Source organism: Hydra viridissima, unplaced genomic scaffold (assembly GCF_058129835.1).
Source record: "Hydra viridissima isolate aposymbiotic clone 2 unplaced genomic scaffold, HvirCarnegie_v1 scaffold_18, whole genome shotgun sequence".
In the NCBI taxonomy this organism is placed as follows: Eukaryota; Metazoa; Cnidaria; class Hydrozoa; order Anthoathecata; family Hydridae; genus Hydra; species Hydra viridissima.
The window spans coordinates 198,549-218,592 of record NW_028324317.1 but is presented as its reverse complement, the minus strand read 5'-3'; the positions used below and the strand labels follow the sequence as shown (position 1 = coordinate 218,592).

General features: G+C 28.4%; 1 long non-coding RNA gene and 1 pseudogene across 8 annotated transcripts; one reads left to right on the top strand and one right to left on the bottom strand.

The window, feature by feature from the left end:
* Positions 1-3,709, top strand: part of LOC149876693 (uncharacterized) — a 615,724-nt pseudogene extending 612,015 nt beyond the window's left edge.
* Positions 3,710-8,647: 4,938 nt separating this feature from the next.
* Positions 8,648-18,806, bottom strand: LOC149876692 (uncharacterized). Of its 8 annotated transcripts, XR_016448554.1 has the most exons (12): positions 18,163-18,686; positions 17,809-18,042; positions 13,397-13,533; positions 12,971-13,034; positions 11,752-11,891; positions 11,589-11,624; positions 11,432-11,473; positions 10,832-10,955; positions 10,509-10,724; positions 10,161-10,413; positions 9,238-9,942; positions 8,648-8,833 (listed from the first exon to the last, which is right to left on the bottom strand). It is a non-coding gene; the product is annotated as an uncharacterized LOC149876692 (long non-coding RNA). The 8 variants fall into 8 exon arrangements; XR_016448552.1 differs by lacking the exons at positions 8,648-8,833; positions 13,397-13,533 and adding an exon at positions 18,712-18,800 and having other exon boundaries at positions 9,655-9,942; positions 10,044-10,413; positions 18,163-18,585; XR_016448553.1 differs by lacking the exons at positions 8,648-8,833; positions 13,397-13,533; positions 18,163-18,686 and adding an exon at positions 18,712-18,806 and having other exon boundaries at positions 9,655-9,942; positions 10,044-10,413.
* Between the last annotated feature and the right edge of the window lie 1,238 nt (positions 18,807-20,044).

Here is a 20,044-nt window from a genome sequence, read left to right as displayed (position 1 = left end):
ACAAATTTTCATCCTAATCAAGATTTAAAACAAAGTTATTTGTACATTTTTAGGATTATTACACTAAAAAGCAAATTAAAGCCATTATAACCTTTACTATAGCTTTCAATATTAACAATTTAAAAATATAAAGTAAAAACTAAATATGTGACATGACAAAAATTTTTCTGCCTCGATTTACTTTTGGACCATAAATTTCTTCAAATAGACATTTTTTTCAACTTTTTTTAAATACTTTTTTCAAAAACGCGGTTTTGAATTCTTATGATTTACAGCGATTGCTTCTCAAATTAAACTATAAATATTCCACTGGGAGTATTTTACGAGTCAAACACTTTTGTTAAAAAAACCATAAGAGTTTTAAATATGATTTTTAACTGCAGTTGAAACTGAAGCAAAACTAATTTAAAGACAAATTGCATCACCATTTGAAAACAAGCGCATCAAAAATTTTTTACTAAAAACTCGGCGTTAAACTTGAGTCATGTGCAACGTTTTTTTACAAAATCGTCGTCCTAATCCTCTCTTAAGTCTCTTGTATTTCATTTTGTTTTTTTCTATCAAAAACTAAAAAACAGCGAACAACAAAATGTTGACCGTTCCAAAATAATTTCTAAACAATCCTCAATAAACTTTTTGCGTAATAAGAATTAAAATGTTTTTGTATTTTAGAATTACCATACCGACACTCCGTTTTCGGACTCCTTTCTCCGACAAAAACCTTCTGTTCACGTGATGATGAACTTAATCAAATTCATAAATACGTGGGTCAAACAAACGATTCGGGTAAATCAATCACGGTTTTAACTGGAATGTCTGGAATAGGAAAGACTCAGCTCGCTAGAAAGTATGCAGCAATTTACAACGACCACTTTGAACGTATTGTGTGGGTGGATGCAGCATTTGACAAAATACAAGTTTCTGTGACTAATCTCTGTCTCCAACTAGGATTAACCGTAAAAGATTCTCAAGGCGATCCGTTCGATATTGAAATAGTTTTAAGAAAAATACATCACTTTTTCGAAAATGAAAAAACGTTATATATTTTCGACAACGTGGATGATGAGAGTGTAAAGATATTTGACAAATATGTATCAAATAAAAAAAAGGCATTTACTTTGGTGACATCCCAATTGAAGTCTTGGTCTGCCGATGTTAATCAAGTGCAAATTCATTCTTTCTCGCCTCAAGATGCGTTTCTTTTCGCAAAACGTAGCATTAAACAAATATCAACAAACGATGACGAAACCCTGAAAGAAATAACCAAAGTGCTTCAATATCATCCACTCGCCATTAACCAAGCCATCCTCTATATAAACAACAACAGCGTTTCTTTGCAGGAATATTTAGATCTTTTTCGATCGTATCCCTTCGAAATACTCGAGGAAAGTATCCCAACCGAAGCGCAAACAAAGTCTGTCATAACGTCAATTAACTTAGTATTAAATAAAATAGAAACATCGAATGAAAAATCTCTAGAACTTTTAAACCATTTATCTTATTGTGATGGTCAGCACATTACAAAAAAACTTATTCACAGTATTTCAAAACACCTGCAAATAAACGAAGAGCTTTTGATAAATAGAGCAATAAGATTATTAGTCAGTTATTCGTTGTTTGATCGTTTCGACGATGACAAAAACATTTACACGATACACGAAATGACACAGTTAACATGTAAATGTCATCAAATACGCAAAGAAATCACGGAAATATGCAAAAAAAACATCGTCGATTTTTTGAGATTGCAATTAGAAGGCGTCAAAGAACACGTTGACGATGGGAAGCACTTCTACAACCATTTTATACACATGTTTCATATTAACGAATCGAAAATGTGTGAGGGGTTCCATCTACAAAGTGAGAAAATCCGACGTTTTCTATCAACTAAAGGTATTTTTCAAGAAGCAATGAACATACTTAACACCATTCAAAAGTATAACACAAAATGTTATGGAGCTGAGAACGAAATAGTTTTAGATACGAAAAATAATGTCGCACTCTGTTTGAATGATATGGGAAAATATAATGAAGCTTTAGAAATATATTATCAAGTTGAAAAAATACGAACGGATAATTTAGGTATCAATTATCCATCAACATTAGATACAAAAAATAATATAGCAGTCTGTTTGAAGGATATGGGAAAATATAATGAAGCTTTAGAAATTTATTATCAAGTTGAAAAAATACGAACGGATATTTTAGGTATCAATCATCCATCAACATTGGATACAAAAAATAATATAGCAAACTGTTTCTATCGAATGGGAAAATATAATGAAGCTTTAGAAATTTATTATCAAGTTTAAAAAATACGAACGGATATTTTAGGTATCAATCATCCATCAACATTGGCTACAAAAAATAATATAGCAAGCTGTTTGAGTGATATGGGAAAATATAATGAAGCTTTAGAAATTTATTATCAAGTTGAAAAAATACGAACGGATATTTTAGGTATCAATCATCCATCAACATTGGCTACAAAAAATAATATAGCAAACTGTTTCTATCGAATAGGAAAATATAATGAAGCTTTAGAAATTTATTATCAAGTTGAAAAAATACAAACGGATATTTTAGGTATCAATCATCCATCAACATTGGCTACAAAAAATAATATAGCACTCTGTTTGAGTGATATGGGAAAATATAATGAAGCTTTAGAAATTTATTATCAAGTTGATAAAATACAAACGGATATTTTAGGTATCAATCATCCATCGACATTGGATACAAAAAATAATATAGCAATCTGTTTGAAGGATATGGGAAAATATAATGAAGCTTTAGAAATTTATTATCAAGTTGAAAAAATACGAACGGATATTTTAGGTATCAATCATCCATCGACATTGGATACAAAAAATAATATAGCAATCTGTTTGAAGAATATGGGAAAATATAATGAAGCTTTAGAAATTTATTATCAAGTTGAAAAAATACAAACGGATATTTTAGGTATCAATCATCCATCAACATTGCGTACAAAAAATAATATAGCAATCTGTTTGAGTGATATGGGAAAATATAATGAAGCTTTAGAAATTTATTATCAAGTTGAAAAAATACAAACGGATATTTTAGGTATCAATCATCCATCGACATTGGATACAAAAAATAATATAGCAATCTGTTTGAAGAATATGGGAAAATATAATGAAGCTTTAGAAATTTATTATCAAGTTGATAAAATACAAACGGATATTTTAGGTATCAATCATCCATCAACATTGAATACAAAAAATAATATAGCACTCTGTTTGAGTGATATGGGAAAATATAATGAAGCCTTAGAAATTTATTATCAAGTTGATAAAATACAAACGGATATTTTAGGTATCAATCATCCATCAACATTGCGTACAAAAAATAATATAGCAATCTGTTTGAAAAATATGAAAAGAATTGAAGTGGAAAGTTTGAAACGGGAAGAAATCGAAAGTTTGAAACGGAGAGAAATAGAAAACCGAAGTTGTCAATTATTTTAATCGTTTTCCTAAATGCCGATTTGAAGTGAAATTTAATTTATTTAATGGACTTATTTAAGCTAATATATTAGAAATGTGTAAATGCATTATATGATTTTATTTCATATATGATTTTTACATCTTTTTTTATCGGAAGTTCTTTATCCAATCATAGATAAAAAAAGTTTGAAGATGATAGAAGTGGTAACAAAGTAAAAATGTAATGGAGGAATTCATTAGAATAAATGAATTTCTATTGAGTTAATGAATGAAGTTTGCAAATGAATGAAAATTCTTTCGAAAGAGTTTCAAATTAATAATAGTTTTTTTACAGCCGGAAAATTAGAAACGTGAAGTTTCAAACCCTTGGGAGAAGTTTTAAATAAATTTCGAATGATGTATTATGTAAAAGTAAAATATAAAATTAAAGTTCTATAGTTTTTTTATAACTTTGTTAAAGTATTAAATTTTTTGTTTCGTGAGCAATTAAAATGTCGCAACATTTAATTCAATTATATAAATGTCATAACTAATTACAATTAATTATTTTTCTCATATTTAAGCTTGACGTCAAATAAGTATGAGGCAGACAAAATTAATTGCTCTTTAAGTCAGAAGTGAACGTATGTAAGCGTCTATATGAGAATTAACGGAAAAAAACGCCTGAAAAAAATGTACGCGCCGTGTAAAAATCAAATCAGATTATGATCATTTTACAAAACATTCCAGCATATTCACATCTTTACGCACAAAGTCATTCAAAACTGAAAAAAATGTATATATTCGAAAAAACAAAGATAGTCACATCGCTAGTTTCGGTTTAATAGAGAGAATTTCACTTGAATAAAAGAAGTTATATATTATATATTATATGAAGACATTCTCAAAATTATTCTACAAATACAAAAGCGCTTATCTTCAATTCAAACTTAATGGAAAAAGTTTAAAAAAAGAAATTAAAAGGAAATAAAAAAGAAATGCATAAAATATGAGCGGCTAAATTAAATACAAAATTTTAATGAATGTATTTGGAAAAGAAGTTTAAAAACGAAATATACAGAAGATATGAAAGGAGGATTTTTTAAAAATAAATTTATAAAAGAATTTATAAAAAAAGTTTAAAAAACACGCACTAAAAAAAAACAATTTTTTAGAAGAAACGTTCATAAGAAATGCTGCTCAGATAAAAAATTTACCAGAAACTTAAATTAGTGGTATAGCTTAGAATTAATTAGTATAATTTAACATTAATTACATTAAATATAAATTTGCAGTTTAAATAAGAATTTATTAAACGATAATTTAAATCAGAGCTAAGAAATTTAAATTAGAACCTTAAAATGGAAGTATGAAAAATTAATTTAAATGTGAAATTTAAAGAAGCACTTGATAGAAAAAGTCCATATAAATAAGTTGTGGCAGATACTTAAAGAAGAAATGCAAATTAGAAATTTCAATTTGAAATTTTAATTAGAAACTTTAATTAGAAATTTAATTTAGAAATTTAATTTAGAAATTTAAAATTGAAATTTTATTTAGAAATTTAATTTTAGAAATATAATTTAGAAATGTAAACTAGAAAATCAAAGAAGAAGTTTTATTTAGAAATCTAAAAAAGTATAAATAATTAGAAGTTTAAATAAGTTTTGTAATAAAAAGTTTAAATAAGGTAAAAATCTAAGATTGATGTTTACGTGAAAAAAAAAAAGATAAAAGTGAAATTTAAAGAAGCGCTTAATAGAAGAAGTCAGAAGAAATAAGTTATAGCAGATATTTAAAGAAGAAATGTAAATTAGAAATTTCGACTTGAAATTTCAAGTAAAATTTCAGCAATAAAGTTTAGCTAGAATTTTTAATTAGAAATTTATATTAAAAATTTAATTTAGAAGTTTAATTTAGAAGTTTAATTTCGAAATATAATTTCGAAATTTAATTTTGAAACTTATTTTAGGAACTTAATTAAAAAACTTCTTTTAGAAATTTTAGTTAGAAATTTAATTTAGAAATTTAATTTAGTAATTTAATTTAGAAATGTAAACTACAAATCAAAGAAGAAAATCAAATTAGGTTATCAAACTAGAAACTGAAGCTAGAAACCTGATAAAGAAATTCAAATTAGAGGATTAAAATAAAATTTTGAATTAAACGTATTTTATTATATTTAACTTAGAGAATTAAAAACGTATGTAAGAAATTATAATAGAAACTCAATCAAGAAAGTTAAACTAGAAATATTAATTAGAAAGCTACATTAGGAAACTAAATTAGATATAATATTGTGAGATTTGAAAATCAGAAAGTTAAATTTAAACATTAAAATTAGAATTTTAAGTTAGATATTTAAATAATTATCTTTAATTTGAAAATAAGTTAGAAATTCAACTTACAAATTTAAACTATAAATTTTAGTAATGTATTTTTTAATAAGGTATTTTTTAAGTTTTAACATAAAGTATATTTATAACTTTACTATTAGAAATGTAAATAATGATTTTTAATTAGAAATTTACATCAAAAAGTCGAAGTTTAAATTATAAGTTAAATTAGAACATCAAATTTAACATTTTAACAATAAGTTTGGAATAAAAATGTTAATTATTCGCTAAACAATTATAATAGAAATTTAAATCAGATGTTTACTAAATTAAAAAAAAAGATAATTTCAACAAGATCCCCTCCCCTCCTCTTTTGACATGGCTTCTAAAAACAGTTTTTTGTTGTTTTACATTTTACTAGATCAAAATATCGACAGAGTTCAAACTTCTTCAAAAAAGATTTTCTCGTTTAAGAGTGACGACCATTTAAAGATATTAAAATTTTGAATGGTTAACTCTAAAGCCATTGATATATATATATATATATATATATATATATATATATATATATATATATATATATATATATATATATATATATATATATATATATATATATATGTATGTTATGTACATTTAAATCATATATGTATGTATATATACATATTACAGAATGCGTAATTATAAAAGAAAACCATCAAATGGTGCTTTTACAAGTCAGCAGCTTAGTGATGCAGCAAGGTCTGTTTTGGAGGAAAAAAAAAGCGTAAGTGCAGCTGCTAAAGAATTCAACATCAAGAGAGCGACATTAACAAGATACATTTCAAAACTAAGTTCTGGTGGTTGCCCATCCATTTTTTATTCAAAAACCTAGATTGATTTTTTCCCAAGAGCAAGAAAGCTCCTTAAAAAATTAGTTATTGCAAATGGCATCTATATTTTATGGATTTACTCCTAAAGATGTACGTTATTTCGTCTATGAGTGTGCTGTACAATACAAAATAAAAATACCGGAATCTTGGACTGAAAATAAGATGTCTGGTAAAGAGTGGATGACTAGTTTTTTACAAAGAAACTCTAAATTATGTTATAGGAAAGCAGAAGCAACTAGCCTTGGTGGAGCAACATCATTTAATACTGAAAATGCAAAAGTGTTTTATGATAAATTAGGTAAAGTTATGGATATATACAAATTCAGTGCTTCACAAATATGGAACGTTGATGAAACTGGTGTACCTTCAGTGGTAAGACCTAGTAAAATTGTGGCTGCAAAGGGCAAGCGAAATGTTGGTTCTATGACATTCTGGGAAAGAGGCACTAATGTCATAGTGATGACTGTTGCATCTGCCTCAGGAAATACAGTGCCACCAATGTGTGTTTCCTCGCAAAAGTTAAAGATTATTTTGTTAACAATGGTCCACCGGATTGTATTGGAGTAGGTAATGGAAGTAGCTGGGTTACAGACATAGAATTCAATAAACTTATGTGACGTTTTATTAAACATGTGAAAAAACTGGTACCTGCCCGCACAATGCAAACGTCATTGCTGATGATGATTTCTTACCATCATTTGTTACAGAGCGCATAGAACCAGCAAAACTTTGAGCTATCACACGGAGCTTATTCTGAAGCACGTTTAACATTACCTTCAGGTCAATCTGTCAAAGATTGTATTGATAAAGAGACGTTACTTATTCCTAAAACACCTGAATTATTTTCTCCAGAATCTGTGCGACCTAACCCAAAGGCAGCCTTAAGAAAGATAAATTCAGCTGGACGAAGAAAAAGAAAAGCTGCTATTCTAGCAAATACTCCAGAAGCAGATTTGTTAAATCAGCAACAAACAAAGAAACTTAAAAAAGTTGAGAAACAAAAAAAATTATCTACCTGTCAATCCTTTGTAGATCATGGTAATAAAAAGACTGTTACGTAGTGTAAAAAAAAAAAGTAAAAAGAAAAACAAACAAAAAAATGGTTCTAGTGTCAAGGTTGCAAACAATGGTCTCATGCAAAATGCGATTCACATGCCGATCTAAACTATATTCGTATTAACTGCAAAATGGACATTGAAGACATACCTTAAGTATTATTATATTGTTTGTCATATTAACAAGTTTTGTTAAAAAATGTGTTAAAAAGTTGTTTTAGTTTTAAGATTGAAATGTATTATTTTGTTTTTCTTTTAGTTATCTTTTGCCTAAGAATTATTAATTTTCTATTCATATCTTAAATATTGATACCTTAGATAATTTCTTGAAACTTAAAGTATATATTTATATATGAAAGTATATATTTATATATGAAACTATATCTTTATATATGAAACTATATATTTAATTTATAACAAATCTATAATTTGGTTTTATAACAGAGTTCATAGTAGTCAGAGAAATGCATTAGTTTGTTTATTGCCCAACTTACCCCGCTAGGGTAGCCTCATGCCTCTTAGTTACATCTCATTTTAGTTAGCTTGAACAGCAAAATTCCTGAGGACTCCCCTAAGACACGTCATTTCTCCCCAGGTCCTCAATTAAAATACTTGTTTTTGGCATTTTTGGAATGAGAAATTGTTTCCCGATGCTTATTTTGAAATATAATTCTGAGGACGTGTTGCAAGATATTAGTGTATGTTTTTATGCACCATGCTTAGTAGACTTAGTTGCTTGTTTGAACTTTCTTTAAACTTTTGAGCGATCTTTTTATCGGGTCTTAGAGTTATGTTATTTAAATAAATTTTAATCGTAAAAAATTACTATTAAATACTGAAGTAAAAAAATTAGTCGCAAAAAATCTTTATTTTTTGTATTTAACAAATTTAATTCAATTTATAAAGATTTGAAGATCAAAGCAAAAGTTATAAAAATTAGATATTTTAAGTATTGCAAAGTGTTTACAAACAACAAGCGCACGTATTACAAGTAGTGGGAGTGTTAATAAGTATGTTCCTTTAAGTCGTCACTTTGCGATCCCATTCACTAGGTGAAAGTTCGGTGAATTGCATAAACTCTCCTTTAGAATGATAACGCAGGTCGATCGATTGCTTTGCTGAAAGAAACAAAAACATCTAGCTGAAATACAAAATCAGAACTAACTTTAAAAAAAAAAAACAAAAACAAGAAGCAGGTTTTATTCAAAATTAAATTAAGATAACGTCAGCTGGATGCTTCTGCTATGTACTTTTATTATACAAATACTAAACATTGCTATTATCATAGCAATATTTAGTATTTGGCATCAACATTTTCTTTGAACTTTTAAGGGACAGATTAAAAGTATTTCATGATATTACTTCTTACACGGTTTCTTCTTTATATGTTTTAAGAAAATCATCAAGAAAAAGCATTAGATGCAGTGAGCAGATATTGTTTCAATGCCACGGTTTCAAGCCGTTTCTAAACGGGAGCTTTCGAGAAGAAAACGAAGTTTCCTCAAAATGTAACGACACTTACCAATCCGGTATGTATTTGAATGGAGCAAGTTTTCTAAATGATGTTTTCTTTCGTTTTTGATGATCGATTTTTGTATGATGATTGAACAGCAAAAGTATTGATGACATCACAAAGTTTGACAAACTTTACTAGAAAACTAGAGTTGTTTACTAGAAAAAAGTTAATGTCTATAAAAAACACACACACACAAAACGACTTTACGATATTCTACCGCATGGATACATACCCACCTTAAAAAAACTTCAGGGTTCATTAAGGGCAACCCCTTAAGGGACCCTTATGAAAATGTCCACGCCAAATTTCAGGGTCCCTTAAGGGCTAGGCCTAAAGCGGCCAAAAAGAAAACAACGCTTTACAACTCATCCTGTATGGGTAGTAAAGCGTGGTTATTTTTTTAAACTAGTTATATTCAATAGCTTAACACAGTTTATAGAATAATATTTATATAAATCATCATTACATGATATCTTTATTTATAAAAGTTATTTCCAAGTCTTTTGCTTTTTTTGTCTTGGTTTTCACTGTCGTCATCATTTTCTTCATAGTCGTCGTCTTTACTCTCTTCCTCAATCGAAGCTTTAAGTGTCTTTTTCTTGCAGCGCTGCAGACGACCATCAGAGCGATCTCGGGCGTTATTAAAAAGTCGTGCTACTTTCAATTCTATCTTTTTAGACGTGATGCCAGGGAAAATGTGAACAGTTGAAACTATAAATTTTTAAATAAATACTTATAAAATAAAGAGAAAAGATATGTAAATAAATAGTTATCTAAACCTATAATTATATAACCAATTACTATAGTTATACCTAAATATATGGATTCACATGTATTAGAGATTCACATGTATTAGAGATTGTATTGTTTGATAGTCGCATTGACAATATAAATTAAATCTGCATATAAAAAGATATTAACAGATTTACTTTATTTTATTGTTAAATCAAACACCATGAGTCAAACTGTTGACTCACAGTCAAACAGATTCATATTTGTACAATTGTTCACAGTAGATGTAGATTACACTAATTTTCTTATGCTGATTTTCCAGGCTATCAAAAAACTTCAGCTTCCCATGTGTTCCAGGCCTAATGATCGTTGCTGTCATGCGCCAGCAGTTTGTTAAGCACCCAGGAAATTGTTCATAGACAGTCAACCCTCCTTCATTCTTCATCAATGCTAATTACAAAAGATCAGTTAACAACTTAAATATATTACACCATCATTCACACTATGTTCCCTTGTCAAGAGCAACACATCATGGCTATACTTACATAATCAGAAATTGATAAAAACTTTCCATATTATTTGGGTGCTTTTCAATCTCAGAATATTGCTGCAGAGAAGTAAAGATAGGAAACTATGTATGACAGATATTCTGATCAACAAGATCACTAGCAACACATGCCTCCAATCTTCCCTGTTGTTGCTCAAGATTGGTCAACTTATACTCAGTTCACGAAGAATGAACGTATTCATAAGAAACTGTCCTGTTATGATAACCACAACAAACAATTTACTACAAATTTATACTTAAAATATAATACTACTGCCATTCATTTCATATGTCAAAACATTTTATAAAATAATTACTTACCCCTAGTTATACAAAAGTTTCAAGCCTTGTGCACTAGATGGTTCAACTGTAAGCCGGCTGCAAACACCAAGCTACTATCATGTATACGCAGTAAACTTGAATCAGAGGAATCATGGAGACTTAACTAAAGTCACAACAAATATTATTTTCAATAGTTCATATAACTTTAACAATTTATAAACACTTTTTGAAAAATTAACTCTAAAGCAGTTTTGTACCATTATAAAACTAATCCTTAGCTAATATAAATGTATATTTCTAATTTAATTTAACAAGATATGCACATCAATACATATTTTATATGTACTTTTTAGGCAATATGCACTTCTAAATATGGACCCTGAGATTCATATCAAACCTCATCATTATTTATATCCAAAGCTTTTAGAGCATGGGAGCCTTATATATCCAGATATAAATAGTATTACTATAAATGCAGATAACCTATACATGAACAATAAATAGTTTACAGCATACAATTGACTGAATATCTGACTGTGGAATGCTTGCAACTTATAAGGAATCATTTAAAAGTTAAAAAACAAAATCAAACTTTTGTGTACCTAAAATACAACTATATCCCAGTTTTCAAAAACTTACAATTAACTGAATAGGTACAACAGGCTGTTGAATACTGGGAACCTTAAAAAACAAAAAACGTAGCAACAAAACGCTTTCATGTAAGAACAAATAAATCATCTCATCACAATAAAAAAAAAACTTAAAAAAAATAGCAGAAAAAGTAACTTTTACTTACATCAGATAAATTAAGAGATGTTCTTATGCAATCAGACTAAAATTAAATAAAAATCATATTATTAAATGATATTTACTTTAACAATGAAACTTAGCAACCGATAACATACATTTATGTATGAATAAAATCACATTAAAGAAATTTGATGATGTTAATAACTTACATTTGGGAATGGGGATTGAGACATTTGAACTTTGTTTTCACTCAAACTCAAACAGACATATAACAGCTTTATATGAAGAGATAAAAAATGAAACTTCGATTCTTCTTTACTTTCATGACTTCCTCTTAATGAAACTTCACCTGAAAAAAGCAGTTTTTTTTTAAAGAGGCCTTTAAGCACTGTAAGGTACAGCAACGTATGAATTTGTTCAATTAGTTTGACTTATTACACTTAGTAAAAAAACTGACAGCAATCTTTTTTACAGCATGTGTTTGAATGAGTATTTGAAAATATATAAAAATAAGTAAAAAGAAAAATATAAACAAGTTTTTGAGAATGAAACTAATCGCTTAAAATATTTTTCACTCATGGCTAAATATACTACTTAAAATTTTAATGGAGTACAGATCTTCAAAAAGAAGCTCCAATCATTTTAATTAGGTATATTCAAAAGAACAAGAAGTAGTCTCTTAGGCATAAACCTTTATTTAGTTATAGATCCAGCTATCATCATTAAATATGGAAACTGAAAGAATGATCTTTTGCTAAAAAAAGTATTCAAAAAAGGAATAGACTAAAAGAGATAAGTGGTCATGAAAGAGCGTTATTATATTTTCTAAATAATCTTAATTTACATTATCTAACTGTTGAAATAATTAATATTTTTATATTTTTATATCTTTATATTTATATCTTTATATTATCTAACTCTTAAAGAGTTAGATAATATAAAGTAACATTTATTAGATAATGTAATAACTTTACTATACATAATTAACTTAATGACGTTATGGTACAAGGTCATCTGCATTACAATTCTTAGATCATAATTGAAGACTGCACTGGAAAAACCAAAGGTATCCAATGTCACAAACTTTTGTACTTGCATCCATTTTATCATATACTGTTGCTTACCTATTACTTCTGACAATATGCAAACAAGATTCTGCTTCTCAAAAGCAGAAGAAGTAGACACTGTGGGTCCTCCTGTAAAGTATTCAATTATGGCTTAAGAAGTGTCATGCTTATGGCCTACAAACATATAATTGTCCCAGCCTCTAAAAAAGTAACTTTACCATACAGAACTATGTTATAAGAAGTGTAATGCTGATGACCTAGTAGCAAATTGTCATTAAGTTTAGTGTTTCCTTTTGTAGTGTTAACTAAATATAAAAACCAAGGTATATAACAAAATGAATGTAATGATAAAAGTTCAAACCTAGTTATGAGTACAGCCATCCCAAACTCGTGCAACATTTGTTTTAATAACAAACCTTTGATACCTTAAAAAAATGTAACAATGCTTTTAAATAAACTTGTGCAAAAAAGGTTATGGTGAAAACTAGTTTATTATTATAAAACTAAAAAATTACAAGTCTTATGTAGAAAATTTATTTATTAAGAAATTTACAAAAAAGTATAAATTTCAAAAACTTATAGAACATAGTTAAAGATTCATACTAAAAAACAGCAAAAGATGGTAACACAATTATCTTGAATATTAGGTAAATAAATCTAAGCTTCCTGCTTTGGAGCCAGCAATAACATTACTAATTTTTTTTTTTACACTGTTCACAGTTTTATCAAACTTATAGCAAAATCAAGCTATTTTATATAAAAAAAACAAACTATAACTATTACATACTTAAAGCAGAAGTACTGAACCTGTTGCCAGCTGACCACATGTAGCCTGCCAAGCTTTTTTGTGTGGACCAGGAGACATTTGTCAACAGGAAAGTACTTTTTAGTAAATCAGGCTGTTGTTGGTAAAATGTAATGGTCCTTAAAATCAAATGTTTCGTTTTGCAAAAAAGTTCCCATTTTACGTGTTTGCAGTTCTCAGTTTGTATTTTACCAATAACTGACAAATATTAGATACCATTAACTAATAATTGTCAGTTGCTGGTAAAATTTAGAATATAATATTTGTAATGTAATAATTACAATAATGAAAGAGTGTAAGAATGATAAAATAGGCGGGATTTTCTACTGATGTAAAAAAAATTGCTTTGAGTCATTTGGCAAGAAAACATTTTGTTGCAAATAAACATGGTTTGGTAACATATTTGATTTGTCATGAAAGTGTTATTTTGTAATTATATGACCAAACACAAATCATTTAATAACACTTTTCCTAATGGCTTTTTACTATGATGTGAAAAGCTAAACTTCTTTAAAATAAAAAACATCCAGCTCTGTTTCTGCCTGTGTTAGATTTATTGAAAATATTGCAAAGCATACATCTGATCATTTCATGGAAGACATGAAAGAATTTTAATATTTTAATTTACCATTCAAGTCTAGCACTAATATTTCATTAACACCTCAATGTTCAGTTTTTGTTAGATACTGAATTGAAGAGAATTCTATTTAAGGAGATTTGTTAAAACTTCTGCCAATGAAAAACGAAACCAGAGGTCAGCACTATATTTCTGGAAGTAAATGAAATTGACATTAAAAAAATGATTGGATCTGAAAAGGAATTTTTTTCTCTATTAAAAAATAAATAAAAAATGATGAGAAATACAAAAATGATGCAGTAAAAAGATAAGAGGTTTTTAAAAAACCTCTTTTCATTTCACTGCATCATTCATCAAAAAAACTTAGCAGCACATGTATCTATTGCTGAAAAAAGCCAAATTATTGAAAACTGCTATCAGTATAGTTAATTATAACCCAGCATGAGAACTAAATCACAGACAACTTAAAAGCCTTTAGGTAAACATGAGCAGTAACTATCAGGGCTGTGGAGTCGGAGTCGGAGTCGTGGAGTCGGAGTCGTGGAGTCGGAGCTCATTTTGGCTGGAGTCGGAGTCGGAGTCGGAAAAATTGTACCGACTCCAACTCCGGTTTAAAAAAAATCTTTCAAAGTTTCATAATTTTCATAAGGATTTTATAGTTGTTACAAAACTACAAGTCCCAGAATGCTCTGAAAGCTGTAGGATATCCAGACACAATGGAAATTGTTGTTTGCAACAACTGGAGGACAAGGAGTTTGACATGTTCTTTTTAGGCCTTTAAAACAGTGATAAGCAATAGGGTATTTTGCTGCTTATCACTGAGAATCATATATCACCTCCCTTGCGCTCTCCTCTAGCTTCCGTTAAACTATATAACTTCGTGATCCCCTAACTCCCGACTTAAATTGTCTGGCACTGTGCTACATATTCTTAGTAGAAAGCTAGGCGTGCCACCACCAAGCACCAAAGAGTTGCTCCACAAACAGAAAGACTGTAAGTATTCAATTAGCTTTGTTTCTCTGGAGAGAGAGAATATTAGAAAATTAGTGATTGAAAAAGCTGTTAAACAAAAAGAAGAACTTAATGAATGTCTCAAGGGACACTTTGTGTTTCTTAACAGAGTGAACTATTTTGCAATCAATATTTAATTCTTTTTTGAAAAAAATGAAGCAGTTACCAAGAGATTGGCAGTAAAAGACGCCAAAACTAATCACACCAGCGAATTTCTCCAGGTCTCAGTAGAAAAGATTCTTAAAGAATATGAACTTAAAGAAGAACAAGTTCTTTCATGTTTGAAATATTGTCCAACTGACAATATTTCAAACATGATTTTGACAAATTCATAATGTTATTAGCGACTGCATAAGAGTTTATTGCATAACCAGAGTTCAGAACACTTGTTTATTCAGAAATTGTTTTCTTATAAATATTGTTTAAAGCACTAAGTGGTTGGATTATTTGTATCATAGTGATGAAATAGCCGATGTTAACATTTTACTACAGTTATTTGTTGTTACGAACAAATAACTGTAGTAAAACAAACAACTATTTGTTGTTAGAAATTGGTTACTTATGAAGGAGTCGGAGTCGGAGTCGGGAGTCGGAGTCGGTCCATGATAAAATCAAGGAGTCGGAGTCGGAACAGCAGCTTACCGACTCCACAGCCCTGGTAACTATAGTGAAGTTCTTTTAGAATTTCATTCATTTTTTATTACTCAAAACAAAATTTGACAAATTGATTTGGTAAACTTTTTCTTTTCAAAACAAAATAATAAGATAATAAAAAATTCAAAGTTTAAAAAGGTTTAAAAGTGGAATTAATAATTTTCAATAAATTATTTAAAAAAAATTGAATTAAGTAAAAATCAACTATTAAGTTAATTTTTATATTATTTATTGAATGTAAGGTTCAAATGGACACATGAAAAATAAGCATTTTGATAATGATTATTAAATGAGCTACTTGCACTTTCTTTCTGACTTTTTATGTACTTTAAATGCTAATACTTAAAATTTAATCAACTGTTTCAAATTACATAATTGCAACAATTGACAGAAATTGATTTGAAACTGTTGATTAAATGAAATTGAAATTGAATTGAAAATGAAATTGATTAAACTGAAAAACTGAAATCGATTAAACTGAACACGTTGTTTAAAATATTTAGTCTTTTTTTTTTTCAAAGAGAAGCAGGAAAATTATAAAATTGAATTTTTGAGCATTTAAAGCACATAAAAAGTCCATGTACCATGGTTCCATAAGTTTGCAGTTTTTTCTGTGCGATTTTATGGTTTGCAAGTTTTTATTATAAGTCAGTTTCATATTTAGTGAGCATTTAAAGATTGAAGATTAAAACAATCAGCATGTTAATTACTCTGCAAAGAGTACTGAGTGCAAAAAAGAGAGATTTTACTTAAAGGAAAAATCATGCTAATAAATGCTAGTAGAAAATATTTCTTTGAGAAAAAATCAATCAATAAAAAAAAAATCTTTTTTATATCACAGAACTAAAAGCAACTTAGTATTTTCATGAAAAATTTGTGAAAACTATGTTTTCATGAAAAAAAAATTGTGTTTTCAAGAAAAAATTTCTCAGTTTCTACCTAATTGAAAGAAAACAAAAATAATGACAGTTGAGTATTTGCATTTGAGTAAACACTGAGAACAAACCAAGGAGTGTTGTTCAAAGAATATAAATCGAGGAGTGTTTATTATAGAGTATAAGTCATGGTTATTTTTCATAGATGCTTATTTTTGTCTGCTTTTTTAGTTTTTATTGATTTTAAATTTTCATCTCTCAGAAGAACTATTGTTGAATTCATCATTTTGCAGATTTATTGTAAAACTCAACTTGCAGCAGAACTATTCAAATTCTCTGACTACCTCATTTTGAATTCAAACTGAGTAATATAGAATAATCTTCACATTTTTACAATTGAAAAGTTTTACTAACACAGATTAGTAAAAAATAGCAACTCCTCATTCAACAAAAAAAAGTGTAAACTTTTGACTAACCATAATTTAAAAAGCAATCAAATTTAAGGAAAATAATTTTGCATTAAAAGATACTTTAATCTCCAGACCATTATTTTGACTTTAGTTTGCATTTAAATAAATCAGTTCATGAAATATTATATATCATTTCATGGACTCTTAAACATAATGGTAAAAGTATGACTCATAATAACAGTCTCAACTAAATGTGGAAAAGAGTCACATATGTTCTCTCAAATTATTTTATAGATGTAACTACATTGGTAGCAATTACAGAACAACTTCAGTTCTTCTATGTTGTTCAGTTGTTTTAAAACTTTTTTAAATATGCAAGAAGTAAATGATAACTGAATAATTATATTTTTGATACAAGTTCATTTTTTTGTTTTTCAGCTATTCATTATTAACATAAATGTATTAATGATATGTTTATCAGAGCAATTTTTTTTAAGTTTCTTTTTCTGTTTTTGTTTGGCTGCTGGTAAAAAAAACATTTCCATTTTAATGCAGAAAAGAACAATAAAATTGTGAAATTAATGTTATTAGAGATCCTGATATTTAGCTGATTCAATTTAACTTCTAACAGTTAAATTTCATTTTAGAAAGAAGTTTCTTTTTTGTTTTATTTATGGAGAGTGAAATTCACCAGAGGTCAGTTTACTATGTCACAATTGATTATTGTCTTGTGCAAGAAAGAAAACTTCTACAAAAAAGTCCAGTTTCAAAAATCATCTACAAAAACTTTAAAAAAAGCATTTTGCAAAAATTTCACCCTTATGAATTAATAAACACTAAAAAATAACTTAAATAACAGATTCTTACCAACCAAAGCTAGTCTGAACAAAACATCTGCTTGCAACATTTAAAGAATTAAAAGTCAACTTTTTATAATGTAAAGGATCAAGTTAATAAAGCTTGTTGAGGAATGCAGCCATTTTTGATTGATTATTACTGTAATCACAGTCAATCTGTTCTACAACACTGTCAAATTCATGCAAACAAGTGTAACAAGCCAACCTCTTCCAATAGGCAGATGCACTCTCGATGTGCATCTCACTAAAGAAAAAAAAAGTATACACACTCACATTTCTCGACTAAGATGAACTCAACTGTTTCATTATTTTCTGAAAAAAGAATCATATTTTAAATTATATCATTCATAAAGTAAAAATGAACCTGAATCTAAAACTATTTTAAAAACAACAAAACTCTTGTGAGTTGAGGTGAAGGGAACTCTGTTGATTTGCACTGTATTGAAATCAGAATACAGAAGCCTATTTCATCTGCTGATTTATTTTAAAGGCACAAGAAAAATACCCTATGTTAATGACAGCTAACTTAATGACAGCTATTATATGCTTATTAGCACCAATTAAAACTCCTCCATGATCTGGGCACCCTTTTAAAAGAAAATATGTCTTTGATATTGTACTTTTTAGAACCTTCTTTGCAACTTCATGCATACAGGAAGCTAAACTGACACGCATACTGACACATATTCCTGTGAGGATCTAATCAGCTCCGTTGACAAACTTAATCCAACATTTCGAAGATCTAGATAACCAACAACACAACACTTTTTCGACGTTGCAAAAATATCTACATCATATATTTAAAAAACATAATTTTAGGCGCTACTCGACTTTCTCCCCCCCCCCCCCTAATTTTATGATTGATTCTGATAGAGAATTTTATGCTGATTCATAAAAATATAAAAACATAGACCTGAAAATCAACGGAAAGTGCTCTAATTCGAAGTCAAAGTTGTAAAAAATCCCATTAAAAACCCTAATATTCGCCATTTTTTTTCAAAACGCTTTCATTTTCAACAAAAATTAATTACCGTTACATTGCGCAATAAACAAACCTGGTTTCCATAACCCTTCGCATTATTATTTTAATGTATGGTAACGAAAGTGTTATAAGGAAATAAAATTAATAGAAGATTTCAAATAAAGTTTGAACATAGAATTTGAGAATGTAGAAAAATTGATGAATAATTATTATTGTATTGTACGCTGGTTTTTTTTATTAAAAAAAACGGTTTGAAGGTTACATTTTCTAAATTTTACATGTGATAGAACAACTATGAACTGAGTTTCAAAAGTTCTTCTTTTAGGAAAAAAAACTGTTGAATTCTTTTTTAAAATTTATTACAAAAGTAAACTACTTGCAAAATAGTTTATTCTCTAATAATTAAAAAACGGCTATTTTAATTGCCACAAAAAATTGCGCTAGATAAACATACTTTAACAACTTTTTTAACGTAAAAACCATGCTATTAATGTATTGCTTTTGTCAGCTAAAAGTTCATTAAGTTATTATTTTCAAAATGGCGAATATTAGGGTTTTTAGTGGGATTTTTTACAACTTTGACTTCGAATTAGAGCACTTTCCGTTGATTTTCAGGTCTATTTTTTTATATTTTTATGAATCAGCATAAAATTCTCTATCAGAATCAATCATAAAATTAGGGGGGGGGGGGGGGGGGGAGAAAGTCGAGTAGCGCCCTAACCTTATAAACCTAGGATAGATTGATCTTTGATAAAGCCCCTTTAAAAGTAATGATTAAAATTAAATAAAAGTCTTTAAAAATTTACTTTATATTAACTTAAGGTAATATATATGCGGTAAAATATAATTGAGCCGCATAGCTAATTCTGTTTAAAAAAATTCAATATAGAAAAGTCAGAGTCAGACGTTTAAGGAACGTCTTTTTGAGGTCAGATACTGACGTCGCAGTTTTGACTGTCACATTTAAGTTGTGTTTTGGTCATTTGACCGACCGACCATTATAGGACGTCAAGCGGACGTCCCCCTGACGTCTTGTGTTTGCTGGGAGGGTCGGAAATTAATAGAAACTATGATAATAGTTCTCGAACCATATCTAAATAAATGGCATCACTTGTACATGGATACTTATCACAACAGCGTAACAATCAATGAGTCGTTATTGCAAGACGGTGTGAGATCCTGTGGAACAATTCAGATAAAAAGAGGAATGCCAGTAACTTTGAAAAGCAGCAAATTCAAAATAGATGAAACAATATTTAAATGA